This window comes from Oncorhynchus masou, chromosome 18 (genome assembly GCF_036934945.1).
Source record: "Oncorhynchus masou masou isolate Uvic2021 chromosome 18, UVic_Omas_1.1, whole genome shotgun sequence".
Taxonomy (NCBI): domain Eukaryota; kingdom Metazoa; phylum Chordata; class Actinopteri; order Salmoniformes; family Salmonidae; genus Oncorhynchus; species Oncorhynchus masou.
In genome coordinates this window covers 25172646-25186708 of record NC_088229.1, presented here as the reverse complement: position 1 = coordinate 25186708, position 14063 = coordinate 25172646, and the positions used below count along the sequence as shown (strand labels likewise).

Sequence of the window (14063 nt, the reverse complement as noted above, 5' to 3'; positions counted from 1 at the left end):
CACACACACACACACACACACACACACACACACACACACACACACACACACACACACACACACACACACACACACACACACACACACAGTTTATTACAGTGTTTGGTTTCAACAAATATTAATTTATATTAATTAATTTAATATGTCAAATGGAGATGTCCTTGTTGTAAATGACAGTTTGCTATAAATTGAGCTGATCACTATAGTAATTATTGAACTGCTCTGTTTCAGGGCCCTGGGCTGCCCACTGCTCCACCCCCGCCTCTCATCCCATGTCTCCATTGACCAAACGCCGCAGCATCACCGGCTGCTACAGAAACGCTTCTCCACTGCAAACGTGTCATGAATGAGACTCTGTGATGGGTAGTCTACCGCCGTGGGGTCCAATTTAGCCTCGTTTATCCTTCGACACGCAGGGGGACACAACAGCGGAGGACAGAAAACAATGTTCATTCCATTAGACTGAGAAGGGCTGCCAATCTAAACCTGTGCGATATTTTAGATCAGCGCAGTTTACCTTCTCATCAGTCATATTGTCGATAAAAAAGGACATACATTTTTGGAACATGTAATAGGATATCAAGTCTTGTGTGACCGACACCCACCGAACAGTCAAGGATGAAATAAGGTAAGCCATTGAATAATTGCCTCTATTTTTGTGTGAGGAATGTTGCGAGATATGCGAATTATGTTACTATGTTGCAGTCGAGTTTACATGGATAGAGTTACAGACTGCTGGTTCTCTCATGTTCAGTTTAGTTATTACATTTCCATAATTTAGGCTACTTTACGCAGCATAAATTAGTAATGTATGTTACGTGTACAATATGTATGGCTATTTGCTCATCTCATGCGGAGTTCATTGGTATTCTAGTCAATGGAGACTTAGATGGTGAAGGTATTGATCTTTGACTTCAATGTATGGTGCTTATATATGCTATACCATCTTGTCAAACTCAAGAGCATAACCTACTAAGGAAATCCAAATACAGCCTGAATTTGTGTGGATATACAGTAGGGAATGTATGTGTCCTATATTGTCTACCCACAACTCATCCGTGATGCCAGTTTGTTTGATATGTTTGAAACTTTACAGTCGTAGCTGGTCAACATGTCAACAAATCTAAAGTGCTGGCCATATTCTCAGATTAAGACTATAACATTGACTATAGCTATAACTTCCTTTGAATTACTGTCAGGTAATCCAAATCATACAAAGCAACGTGTATAGATTCAGTAATGCAGCCTGGCATCAAAGTCATTGGAACCATGCTTTACGTACAGGATTTATCAGCACCGCTAATACATTTGATATCTACTAATGGTTTACTTACTTTTGACAGAAACGAAAGTAGGTAGGTAGGTCTGGTTGGTGCGTGTGTGTGTGTAATCCGCGACTGTCTCGGTAGCAATCCAAGGGTTGCGTGTTCAAATCCGGTTGGGGACAACTGCAGCATTTTTAGCTAATCCTGCCCCTAACATGTATTCTAAATGTGACCAAATTCATCTATTCCTGCTCCGTAAATTCACCGAAACTTTTGTTTCGTTCTCCTACCCCTTTTACGTAAATTATCCTAACCTTTGTCATTATTTCTAACTGCCAATTTCAATTTCCCCGTAATTATATTTTGTTGTTATGGCACAAAAAGAAACCTTGCCCCAGAGAAAAACATCTAAAACTAAATATCCACCAAAATGTATGATAGGTTTCGTCATCCAATTCATATGCTATTGTACAACCTGGTAAGAGGTACGATACAACACGTCCTATAATTCCTATGGTATTGTACCATCGGTCTTCCATTCATAATGTAACCTAACGTAACCTAATACATCATGCTAAATGCAATGCACAATATCTCTTTTTTAATACCCCTCTCTGTCCTGTCCCATCTCTACTCTAATTGATGGAGTATTTGAAAAAGTGGTTCTGTTTTTATACATAACAAATCCTTGCAGTCTAACTAAATTATCTGAGGTTTGTTTCCTTTTTCTTTCATTTTTGCAAATGTAATAACACAAAAGCTTTAGTACAAATCCCAATTGTGGGTGAAACATTAACATACCATTAGAGAAAAATACTGTAGTCTGTATGAGATCTAACACTGCAAAGCACAGACCAATATAGAAGAACTGCAGGACAGCCTTCCCCTTGGTCAGATGGATTCCTGTCTCTACAGCATGCAATCTGGCACACTTGTCTCAGTCAGAGCAGAGGAGGCCAGGGGAAGTCAGAGCAGGGGCAGGTCGATGGAATGAGTTTGCATCCGTCGGGGTCCGGGCCGTTGTTGTTGTTGTTGTTGTCCAACCGGACTTCCAGCAATTAAAGCCTATTTTGTCATTGGAGGAGTGATTCATAATTCATCCGCAGCTTAATTCGGCAACAATGTCATACTGTAGCAGCCTGGTTGTGCTCTACTCTCCTCCCAACTATTGCTGCAGGCAGACATTCAATGAGCTCTGGGCAGCTGAGAGCTGTGACAACAGTTACAAAAAGAGGTATATTACTGGAAACCTTCAAAGTTTTCCAATAAACTACCAGAATTTACCAATAAACTACCAGAATTTTGGTATCTTTCAATTATTTAAAGTTATCTATCACAAGACATCTAGTGGCCCTTTTGGGTACTTCAGATAATCACAGGTGTCTGGCCCTCTGTGTCGCCTTGTCACATATAAAGTATCGTGTATGAAATAATTACATAAGATTATTATAAAATAGAATGACAAATCTGTAGAACAATATTCTAAATATGAACCATCAACATAGTGTATATCATTGGTGTTTAATGTGAGGGTTTCATCATGAAATATTCTTTCTATATTTTTGTATTTATTTTACTGTCAGTATGTATTTGATGTCAATATTTTGGTGTCAAACTGGTGGCAGTTGTGAAAAAGTTGCAGAGTTAATAGAAAAGAATGCCATTGTTGTTAAGATACTTTTTCCATTATTTAGGCTATTTTCTATTGAACCATATGGTTTATCTACTAGAAACTCATGGACAATATGGACACAAATATAATAAATTAATACTATATATTAATGCATTTTTTTAAAAAGTTATTCAATTATAAATGACCAAAGTTATGATAGATTGCCATAGATTTTCTGTTAATTACGTAAATTACTGAAGATTCCGGTTAACTTTGGTAAATTACCGGTACCTTTGCAACCTTAACTGTGACTGCTAAACAGAGGCCCGCTCTACGACATTTCAGAAGAACATGCTACTTAAGCATGTTTTAACCATGTGAAATGGTGTTGGCATGTTGGCAGATTATTGTTTGAATAAATTGTCGCCTTGAATTCGCTATGAATAGGTCATAGCATGTCTGTATGTCAGACCTTTAAAAAAAAAAGAGGCTAGCTAAATTACTTAAACATAAATTACAATTGTGCTGAACATTTTCCTTTGTCTTTCATTCAAATGTTATACCTGCAGGTTCCGCAAACATTTCAAGCTCCCACCACCATACACATACTACATTACTGTATGTTGAGGAGCCTCTCTGGAGGTTTGATGGCTTCTACCCATCACACTGAAGTGACACTAATTAAATCATCCTTCTCTGCTGAAGGTTCTCTCTCTGCTTAGTCACTTTGGTGCCAGTGTTCTATCTGCTGCCAGGGAGTTACCAGCAATGATGTCACTGCTAGTGGCCTTTAAGGGAACTGGAGCTGGCTTACATCCAGCATAGTGGGAGTTCTCCAGGTAGTTGTCATAGTCAGGATGAGTAGAGTGATACACAGCCATTTCATACAGTATCATGTATCACTGACCACTATGACATGATTATAGGGACCAACGTTGCATTAGCAATTGCTCTAAGTGACAACATTTTCTTCTGTGATATGAGATCCATGACCTTATTTTGACCTCTCTCTCTCTCTCTCTCTCCCTTTTGTGGACTATTCATTGTGAGATGCATTTAATCAGGTTTCATGAGCCTCAATGACACCCGTGACTGGGGAATAGGCCATTATGTAGAAATGTCAAGACAACTAAAAGCAAGGAAGGATGCTGTTGCTATGAAATGTTGATGTACCAGGATTTCGTCATATTCGAAGAGAACAGCAAAAAAAATTCTGCAGGGTGTTATTGATATCAATATTCCAAGATGAACAGTCTAGTAAAGTCAGTCAATGAAAAACAATTGTAATTGATTATTTACCAAGCAAATGATGCATGATAAGATAGCTTGACTGATCTCTGTTCCACTATGCTGCTCATGGGGGGAACTGAATATGAATGATGGAACAGACACTGTCTCTGAGCCCAGTCTCCAATGACCAAGGCCTTTCATAACCCTGTTACTGTCTTCTCTCTCTGTGACATCATCATGGAGACTCACAAGAGAGGAACTGTTACTGCTAAACTGCTGGGCAACCTAACTGTATCATGACGGGAGACAGAGCAACGATGTCACCATGCATTTCACCTTGAGCTGTATGTAGTCACACAATAGATGGTACTTGGTCATCTTGCCCCATCTCTTCTCATCTCTTCTATACTCTTCTCATCTCTTCTATACTCTTCTCATCTCTTCTATACTCTTCTCATCTCTTCTATACTCTTCTCTTCTTTCTCCTATAACCAAGGCTATTACATATGTATAAGCGACTAGAATTATTCTGACCGTTTAAGTAAAAACAGATGTTATATGCAGCATATACTGCGTAAACCTCATAACTTTGAGCACTGAATTCATTCACATTAATTTGAATCCTTTTTGTATTCTTTTCCACTCCTAGCTACCTATCTGACTGCTCTCAGCAGTACAGTGCACCATGTAGTGGGTGTAGGTCAGCTGGTGGTACACTGCAAGGCAATTACATTACAGAGCCTCTCTCCACCAGCCAGCCTCATGTGTCACTGGCTACACTACTCTGTGACTACACTGTGTTGGAGTGCACCGTGGTAACCATGTTGTGGGACACTCCTGTGGACACAGAGAGCCAAATTGCCTGTGCTGTTATGCACACTGAAGCGTGAAGCTCACTTTGTCAAAAACCCTTGCTAGCTTGTCGTGTCGTGGCATCACCACAATTCGTAGATTTTTGGGTCCATTTGTAAAAATTAAATTACATGAAAATCAAAGAGCCTAAATGTGTCTGTCTCATCTACTGTGCCCAGTACACATCAAATCAAATTTATTTATATAGCCCTTCGTACATCAGCTGATATCTCAAAGTGCTGTACAGAAACCCAGCCTAAAACCCCAAACAGCAAGCAATGCAGGTGTAGAAGCACGGTGGTTAGGAAAAACTCCCTAGAAAGGCCAAAACCTAGGAAGAAACCTAGAGAGGAACCAGGCTATGTGGGGTGGCCAGTCCTCTTCTGGCTGTGCCGGGTAGAGATTATAACAGAACATGGCCAAGATGTTCAAATGTTCATAAATGACCAGCATGGTCGAATAATAATAAGGCAGAACAGTTGAAACTGGAGCAGCAGCACGGCCAGGTGGACTGGGGACAGCAAGGAGTCATCATGTCAGGTAGTCCTGGGGCATGGTCCTAGGGCTCAGGTCCTCCGAGAGAGAGAAAGAAAGAGAATTAGAGAGAGCATATGTGTGGTGGCCAGTCCTCTTCCGGCTGTGCCGGGTGGAGAATATAACAGAACATGGCCAAGATGTTCAAATGTTCATAAATGACCAGCATGGTCGAATAATAATAAGGCAGAACAGTTGAAACTGGAGCAGCAGCACGGCCAGGTGGACTGGGGACAGCAAGGAGTCATCATGTCAGGTAGTCCTGGGGCATGGTCCTAGGGCTCAGGTCCTCCGAGAGAGAGAAGGAGAGAATTAGAGAACGCACACTTAGATTCACACAGGACACCGAATTGGACAGGAGAAGTACTCCAGATATAACAAACTGACCCCAGCCCCCCGACAAATAAACTACTGCAGCATAAATACTGGAGGCTGAGACAGGAGGGGTCAGGAGACACTGTGGCCCCATCCGAGGACACCCCGGACAGGTCCAAACAGGAAGGATATAACCACACCCACTTTGCCAAAGCACAGCCCCCACACCACTAGAGGGATATCTTCAACCACCAACTTACCATCCTGAGACAAAGCTGAGTATAGCCCGCAAAGATCTCCGCCATGGCACAACCCAAGGGAGCTCATGTGACCCTTGCATGTGACACATGCAGCTCAGTGACCCTGTATAATTGAATGTATTCATAGTAAATAACAAAATATATTCAGCAAGGAAGGAAATGACGGCCTCCCGAGCGGTGCTGTGGTCTAAAGGCAATAGAGATTCTGGGTTCGAGTCCAGGCTCTGTCGCAGCCGGCCGTGCCACTATCAACTCAAATCAAATCAAATTTTATTTGTCACATACACATGGTTAGCAGATGTTAATGCGAGTGTAGCAAAATGCTTGTGCTTCTAGTTCCGACAATGCAGTAATAACCAACAAGTAATGTAACTAACAATTCCAAAACTACTGTCTTATACACACAAGTGTAAGGGGATAAAGAATATGTACATAAAGATATATGAATGAGTGATGGTACAGAGCAGCATAGGCAAGATACAGTAGATGGTATCGAGTACAGTATATACATATGAGATGAGTATGTAAAGGAAGTGGCATAGTTAAAGTGGATAGTGATACATGTATTACATAAAGATGCAGTAGATGATATAGAGTACAGTATATACATATACATATGAGATGAATAATGTAGGGTATGTAAACATTATATTAGGTAGCATTGTTTAAAGTGGCTAGTGATATATTTGACATCATTTCCCATTATTAAAGTGGCTGGAGTTGAGTCAGTGTGTTGGCAGCAGCCACTCAATGTTAGTGGTGGCTGTTTAACAGTCAGATGGCCTTGAGCTAGAAGCTGTTTTTCAGTCTCTCGGTCCCAGCTTTGATGCACCTGTACTGACCACGCCTTCTGGATGATAGCGGGGTGAACAGGAAGTGGCTCGGGTGGTTGTTGTCCTTGATGATCTTTATGGCCTTCCTGTAACATCGGGTGGTGTAGGTGTCCTGGAGGACAGGTAGTTTGCCCCCGGTGGTGCGTTGTGCAGACCTCACTACCTTCTGGAGAGCCTTACGGTTGTGGGCGGGGCAGTTGCCATACCAGGCGGTAATACAGCCCGCCAAGATGCTCTCGATTGTGCATCTGTAGAAGTTTGTGAGTGCTTTTGGTGACAAGCCAAATTTCTTCAGCCTCCTGGGGTTGAAGAGGCGCTGCTGCGCCTTCTTCACGATGCTGTCTGTGTGGGTGGACCAATTCAGTTTGTCTGTGATGTGTATGCCGAGGAACTTAAAACTTACTACCCTCTCCACTACTGTTCCATCGATGTGGATAGGGAGTGTTCCCTCTGCTGTTTCCTGAAGTCCACAATCATCTCCTTAGTTTTGTTGACGTTGAGTGTGAGGTTATATTCCTGACACCACACTCCGAGGGCCCTCACCTCCTCCCTGTAGGCCGTCTCGTCGTTGTTGGTAATCAAGCCTACCACTGTTGTGTCGTCCGCAAACTTGATGACTGAGTTGGAGGCGTGCGTGGCCACGCAGTCGTGGGTACGCAGTCGTGGGTGAACAGGGAGTACAGGAGAGGGCTCAGAACGCACCCTTGTGGGGCTCCAGTGTTGAGGATCAGCGGGGTGGAGATGTTGTTGCCTACCCTCACCACCTGGGGGCGGCCCGTCAGGAAGTCCAATACCCAGTTGCACAGGGCGGGGTCGAGACCCAGGGTCTCAAATCAAACCAAATTTTATTGACGAGCTTGATGACGAGCTTGGAGGGTACTATGGTGTTAAATGCCGAGCTGTAGTCGATGAACAGCATTCTCACATAGGTGTTCCTCTTGTCCAGATGGGTTAGGGCAGTGTGCAGTGTGGTTGAGATTGCATCGTCTGTGGACCTATTTGGGCGGTAAGCAAATTGGAGTGGGTCTAGGGTGTCAGGTAGGGTGGAGGTGATATGGTCCTTGACTAGTCTTTCAAAGCACTTCATGATGACGGAAGTGAGTGCTACGGGGCGGTAGTCGTTTAGCTCAGTTACCTTAGCTTTCTTGAGAACAGGAACAATGGTGGCCCTCTTGAAGCATGTGGGAACAGAAGACTGGGATAGGGATTGATTGAATATGTCCGTAAACACACCAGCCAGCTGGTCTGCGCATGCTCTGAGGGAGCGGCTGGGGATGCCGTCTGGGCCTGCAGCCTTGCGAGGGTTAACGCGTTTAAATGTTTTTCTCACCCCGGCTGCAGTGAAGGAGAGTCCGCATGTTTTGGTTGCAGGCCGTGTCAGTGGCACTGTATTGTCCTCAAAGCGGGCAAAAAAGTTATTTAGTCTGCCTAGGAACAAGACTTCCTGGTCCGTGACTGGGCTGGTTTTCTTTTTGTAATCCGTGATTGACTGTAGACCCTGCCACATACCTCTTGTGTCTGAGCCGTTGAATTGAGATTCTACTTTGTCTCTATACTGACGTTTGGCTTGTTTGATTGCCTTGCGGAGGGAATAGCTACACTGTTTGTATTCGGTCATGTTTCCGGTCACCCTGCCCTGATTAAAAGCAGTGGTTCACGCTTTCAGTTTCACGCGAATGCTGCCATCAATCCACGGTTTCTGGTTTGGGAATGTTTTAATCGTTGCTATGGGAACGACATCTTCAACGCACATTCTAATGAACTCGCACCCCGAATCAACGTATTTGTCAATGTTGTTGTCTGACGCAATACGAAACATATCCCAGTCCACGTGGTGGAAGCAGTCTTGGAGTGTGGAATCAGATTGGTCGGACCAGCATTGGACAGACCTCAGCGTGGGAGCTTCTTGTTTTAGTTTCTGTCTGTAGGCAGGGATCAACAAAATGGAGTCGTGGTCAGCTTTTCCAGAAGGAGGGCGGGGCAGGGCCTTATATGATTCGCGGAAGTTAGAATAGCAATGATCCAAGGTTTTGCCAGCCCTGGTTGCGCAATCGATATGCTGATACAATTTAGGGAGTCTTGTTTTCAGATTAGCCTTGTTAAAATCCCCAGCTACAATGAATGCAGCCTCAGGATGTATGGATTCCAGTTTGCAAAGAGTCAAATAAAGTTAGTTCAGAGCCATCTGATGTGTCTGCTTGGGGGGGAATATATACGGCTGTGATTATAATCGAAGAGAATTCCCTTGGTAGATAATGCGGTCGACATTTGATTGTGAGGAATTCTAAATCAGGTGAACAGAAAGATTTGAGTTCCTGTAGAGATTCTGGGTTCGAGTCCAGGCTCTGTCGCAGCTGGCCGTGCCACTAGAGATTCTGGGTTCGAGTCCAGGCTCTGTCGCAGCCGGCCGTGCCACTAGAGATTCTGGGTTCGAGTCCAGGCTCTGTCGCAGCCGGCCGTACCACTAGAGATTCTGGGTTAAAGTCCAGGCTCTGTCGCAGCCGGACCGGGAGACCCATTAGAGCGACGCACAATAGGCTCAGCATTGTCCAGCTTAGGGGAGGGTTTGGCCGGCAGGGATGTCTTTGTTCCATCGCGCACTAGTGACTCCTGTGGCGGGCTGGGCGCAGTGCACACTTACACCGTCGCCAGGTGTACAGTGTTTCCTCCCGCACATTGGTGCGTCTGGCTTCCGAGTAAAGTGGGCATTGTGTCAAGAAGCCGTGTGGCTTGATTGGGTTGTGTTTCGAGGACGCACGGCTCTCGACCTTCGCCTCTCCCAAGTCCGTACGGGAGTTGCAGCGATGAGACAAGACTGTAACTACCAATTGGATACCATGAAATTGGGGAGAAAAGGGGTAGAAGGAAGGAGAGGACATTCTGAAATGTCTTCATGGGGTTTTGTTGTGTTGAATTTGTCCTTGAGTGGGGGTGTATTTTTAGACTCTTGACCAATAGCTTATTTTCATATCTGTTTTCTTCTCCATAGAAACAAGGCTTGGATGAGAGGCAGATTGAGAGGACATAGAGAGGAGATCAGTGAGAGGAAGATGGATAAAAGCTCCCTGTTGACGAGCATGTATTAGGCTTCTGTATGCACCACAGTGTGGAGGCAGGAGCAGATGATGACCACATGTGTCAGTGTTAACTCAGTCTCCCACTAAATTAGATTAAGTGGATTTCAATCACTTGATTTCATGGATTTGTTTGAGTCGATATCCATGTGAAAAATTCAATTTACTGCACACCAGATGTCATAAAACCTTGGTCATGATAAACATGCTTGTGGTTTGCTCCTTTAGGTTCAGTAAGAATGTCTCTTTCCTGCCCTTGCCCTGTGCCATCCCTCTCTCAAACCTATTGATCTAGAGGACTTGAAAGCGTTCTATAAAATGGTGTCATTGTCTTGGGGCGGAGCGTCTCATTTCCTCTGAGATATGACTACCTTTTTAATGTCCCTTTCCATACATCCCATATTTGTACTGATGAAGTGGAAGGAAGAGGTGGTTAATTGTAGGCTGCTGGCTCTATTGACACTGTAGCATCCTGTCCCTGTGCTGTTCTCTGCTGAGTCAATGACAGCTCCTGCTAGCAGATTAGTGGATTGTACAACAATCCTCTTGTCCCTCAGCAAACTGTTCTCTCTCCATTGTTCTCTCTCTCATCCTCTCAAGTCTCAACAGTCTGTTCACTGCGTCAAAGAAAGCAAGAAGGGCAGAAAAAAAAATAGGATCTAAATACAGTGTGCTCATTTAGACAGCTCTTGAGGACTATAAGTGGTGTTCTAAAGAAACCCTCTACCTCTGGTTACCTCCATTCGGCCCCCTTTATTCATAGCTTTCTATTTCTTACATTTTCTACCTTGTCTAAATATTGGAAATAGCTGTTCTCCGTACCTGATGGACTTTGTGTTAGCTGTTTTCTCCCCACGGGTGTTGTGTCTGTCTCCAGTATGTCCCTGCTCCCTCCCCACTCTCACTGAAAGGATCCTCTGACACAGATTTGCATGTTAAGTTAAACGTCGCTCACAAGGGACGATTAATCAGCAACACAGCAATTAATGAGTCTTTGTCCCTGGGTGATTAATTTACGTCTCCTGCGTCCAACACAGAGAATATGCTGGACCAGCTGTTTGTTCAATTTAGTGAGCTTTTTCTGGCATTCTGTAATATTTACTCAACTTTGAGGAGAAAAACTGTCTGTAATTGTGACATGAGTAGTGGTGCAATTAAATCATAAAATGTAGCTTCATGCAGGCTGTTTTTTCTTTTTTCTGAAAATGAAACAGTCAGTTATTTGTGCCCTGGTTCTGGAAAATGTCTTACCCTGTTGTAGTTAACTTAAAATCAGCCATAACAGAAAGCCTGCAAGCGAAATCATATACAGTTACAGCAATGTTAAGGAAATAAAAAGACTCAGAGAGAAAACCCTCCAAGCAGTTAATTACATTAGTAAGAAGATAAGTTGTTTGTCAGGAAGAGGAGGCGGTGATGGTGGGAGAAAAATGAATGTACAGTATACAGTACTGCAGGGCTGTACGCTACATTCAATGCAGAGAGTTACTTTGTTGTGTAACTACAAAGATCATTTATGTTATTCTCTTTGCCGTTTCAGGGGCATTGCTTGGTGATTTAGTGTCTGTGGGTGTTCAGCATATAAACTGTATTTGATGAACGCTAAGACACACACACTCACATATGCACTCACGCACACACAAAGTAACATTAATTCAGTTGATTTAAATGTTGTTGTTTTTTACATTTTGACACCCACTAACAGACCTTATTACCTTATTAGATCCATTACCCCTATGGATGGATGTTTCCTTAGGAAGAGGGAAGATTATGTAGAAGGAAGAGCCATATGTTCTCCTAACATACTTCTGTGATATGTCTTCTGTTTGTTATAGAATCATCTCCCACTCAGTAGCCACTGCTCAAGCAGCAAGAAGGTCATCTTCAGAAATTTGCAAGCAGAAACCACCAAGTTAGTTCTCTCATTTTGGTTGGCAACAATATGAGAGCAGTGTGTCAAGGGGAGTCAATGGGGAATCAAGGGGAATCAAGGGGAATGTGATTTGTGAATGTGATGTGTGATGACCTACCTACACATAAATGCAACCACAAGCAAAATCTTTTGGGTTTATTCCTCCATGTGAATGCCAGGGAAATGTATTATTTCACAATTATTTCATGCTTCATTTAAAAGAATTGGCTTGAGCTATTTGTCATCTGAGATAGTACTCTTTAGGTGTTTCATCACAGAAATACTTTTTACAGACAGGGTCTAGAACATATTGAACGTCAGTGAGCAGAGATGAGTCCTCTGTAGTCAGATTAACACTGCAGGATGCCAACCTTGTGACTCCATTCTCAGATTACACCAGATTGTGTAACATCAGAGCCCTGGTGCCAAGCAGCAATCTCATGTAAGGGATACTCTTAGATTAGCTGTAGGCTTGCTAGACTACAGTACAGTCAGGACTAGTGCAATTATTAATTGGAAGATTGGTTTCCACAACCATTCTTTATGTTGGTTGCCTATTTAACTGACATATAGCATAATATATTATTGGTTCTACTGATAACATATTAAATGTTACAATAATTATAAAACAGAGATGACTTTAAGTACCTTCTAGGGAACATTGGTATGGTTTCTCTTTCATTTTCTCTTCTTATCCCTAATCCATCAGACTGGAAGTGTTTTGCACAGATTCCCAGTGTAATTAAAAATGCAAGGGATGCCTATGTTACTCACACACAGCTCACATAGCTCGGTTAGATTAGTGTATGGTTTGATTATTGTTCATGAACCCAGTGGAGGACTTTCTGACTAGGAGTCAAGGAATCCACATCCTCTTTCTGAACCACTAGATTAAGCTAAACTTGAGTATGAGATCTGAAAATCAATTTACGATGAATAAAAAAAGGTAGAATAATAAAGTTCCAACTGCTCAAATACCTTTGACCTTGGTGCTATAAGGTATATCTGCAATCTCATAACACAATGCTGGGTTGTTAATAAAACATAATTGCTGTAAGGTGATGTACTTTTTGAGTTCTGGTATTGGAAGACATCACAAAACAGTTCTGACATCTGGGACTAATTGTCATGTCTTGTTATGTCTGTTCCTGTCCTTTCTCTTCATTCTCTCTCTCTGCTGGTCTTTTTAGGTTACCTTCTCTGTCTCTCATCCCTCAGCTGTTCTACATTTCTCCTAACTAGCTCATTCTCTCTTTCCCCACCTGTTCTCTCTTCCCCCTCTGATTAGGTCTCTATTTCTTTCTCTGTTCCTGCTACTTTCAGTGTCTGATTCTTGTTTGTGTTTTTTGATGCCAGAAGCAAGCTGTCGTCTCGTTTGCTTCCACCTTGTCCTGTCCTGTCGGAGTCTGCATGGCAGGTGCAACCTGCATTATACTACGTTCTTTTGTTCCATTGACAACGTTGGAAGAGGATTTATGCCATTCCTGTTTTTTATTAAAGAACTCTGTTTTCTGTTAAAACCGCGTTTGGGTCTTCACTCAAGTTCATAACAGAAGAATCAGACCAAGAATGGACCCAGCGGCTCCGGACCCTTTTCACTCCGCCGTCGAGATCCAGGGAGCGATGCTAGGCAGACACGAGGAGGAATTGTCTGCTGCTCAACATGCCGTTGAGACCCTGGCCGTCCAAGTCTCCGACCTCACAAGACGGGTTCACCAACTCCACCTCGATCCACCGCCCACTTCCAGGGTTTCCGAGTCTCCGGAGCCCAGGATCAACAACCCGCCGTGTTACTCTGGGGAGCCCACTGAGTGCCGCTCATTCCTCACTCAGTGTGATGTGGTGTTCTCTCTCCAGCCCAACACTTACTCCAGGAGCGCAGCCCGCATCGCCTACGTCATTTCTCTCCTTACCGGACAGGCGCGTGAGTGGGGCACGGCAGTCTGGGAGGCGAGGGCTGAGTGTATTAACCAGTATCAGGACTTTAAGGAGGAGATGATACGGGTTTTTGACCGTTCTGTTTTTGGCGAGGAGGCTTCCAGGGCCCTGTCTTCCCTATGTCAGGGGAATAGATCCATAACGGATTATTCTATTGAGTTTCGCACTCTCGCTGCCTCTAGTGACTGGAACGAGCCGGCTTTGCTCGCTCGTTTTCTGGAGGGTCTCCACGTCGAGG

The 14063-nt window shown here is 43.5% G+C and overlaps 1 protein-coding gene across 2 annotated transcripts in view; it reads left to right on the top strand.

Annotated features, from left to right (window-relative positions):
• The first annotated feature begins 327 nt into the window (after positions 1 to 327).
• Positions 328 to 14063, top strand: part of LOC135504288 (disks large-associated protein 4-like) — a 131770-nt gene continuing 118034 nt past the window's right edge. For both annotated transcript variants that reach the window (XM_064922706.1, XM_064922705.1), the window contains exon 1: positions 328 to 628. The gene's annotated coding sequence lies outside the window, so the exon portion shown is untranslated. The remainder of the gene's footprint in view (positions 629 to 14063) is intronic.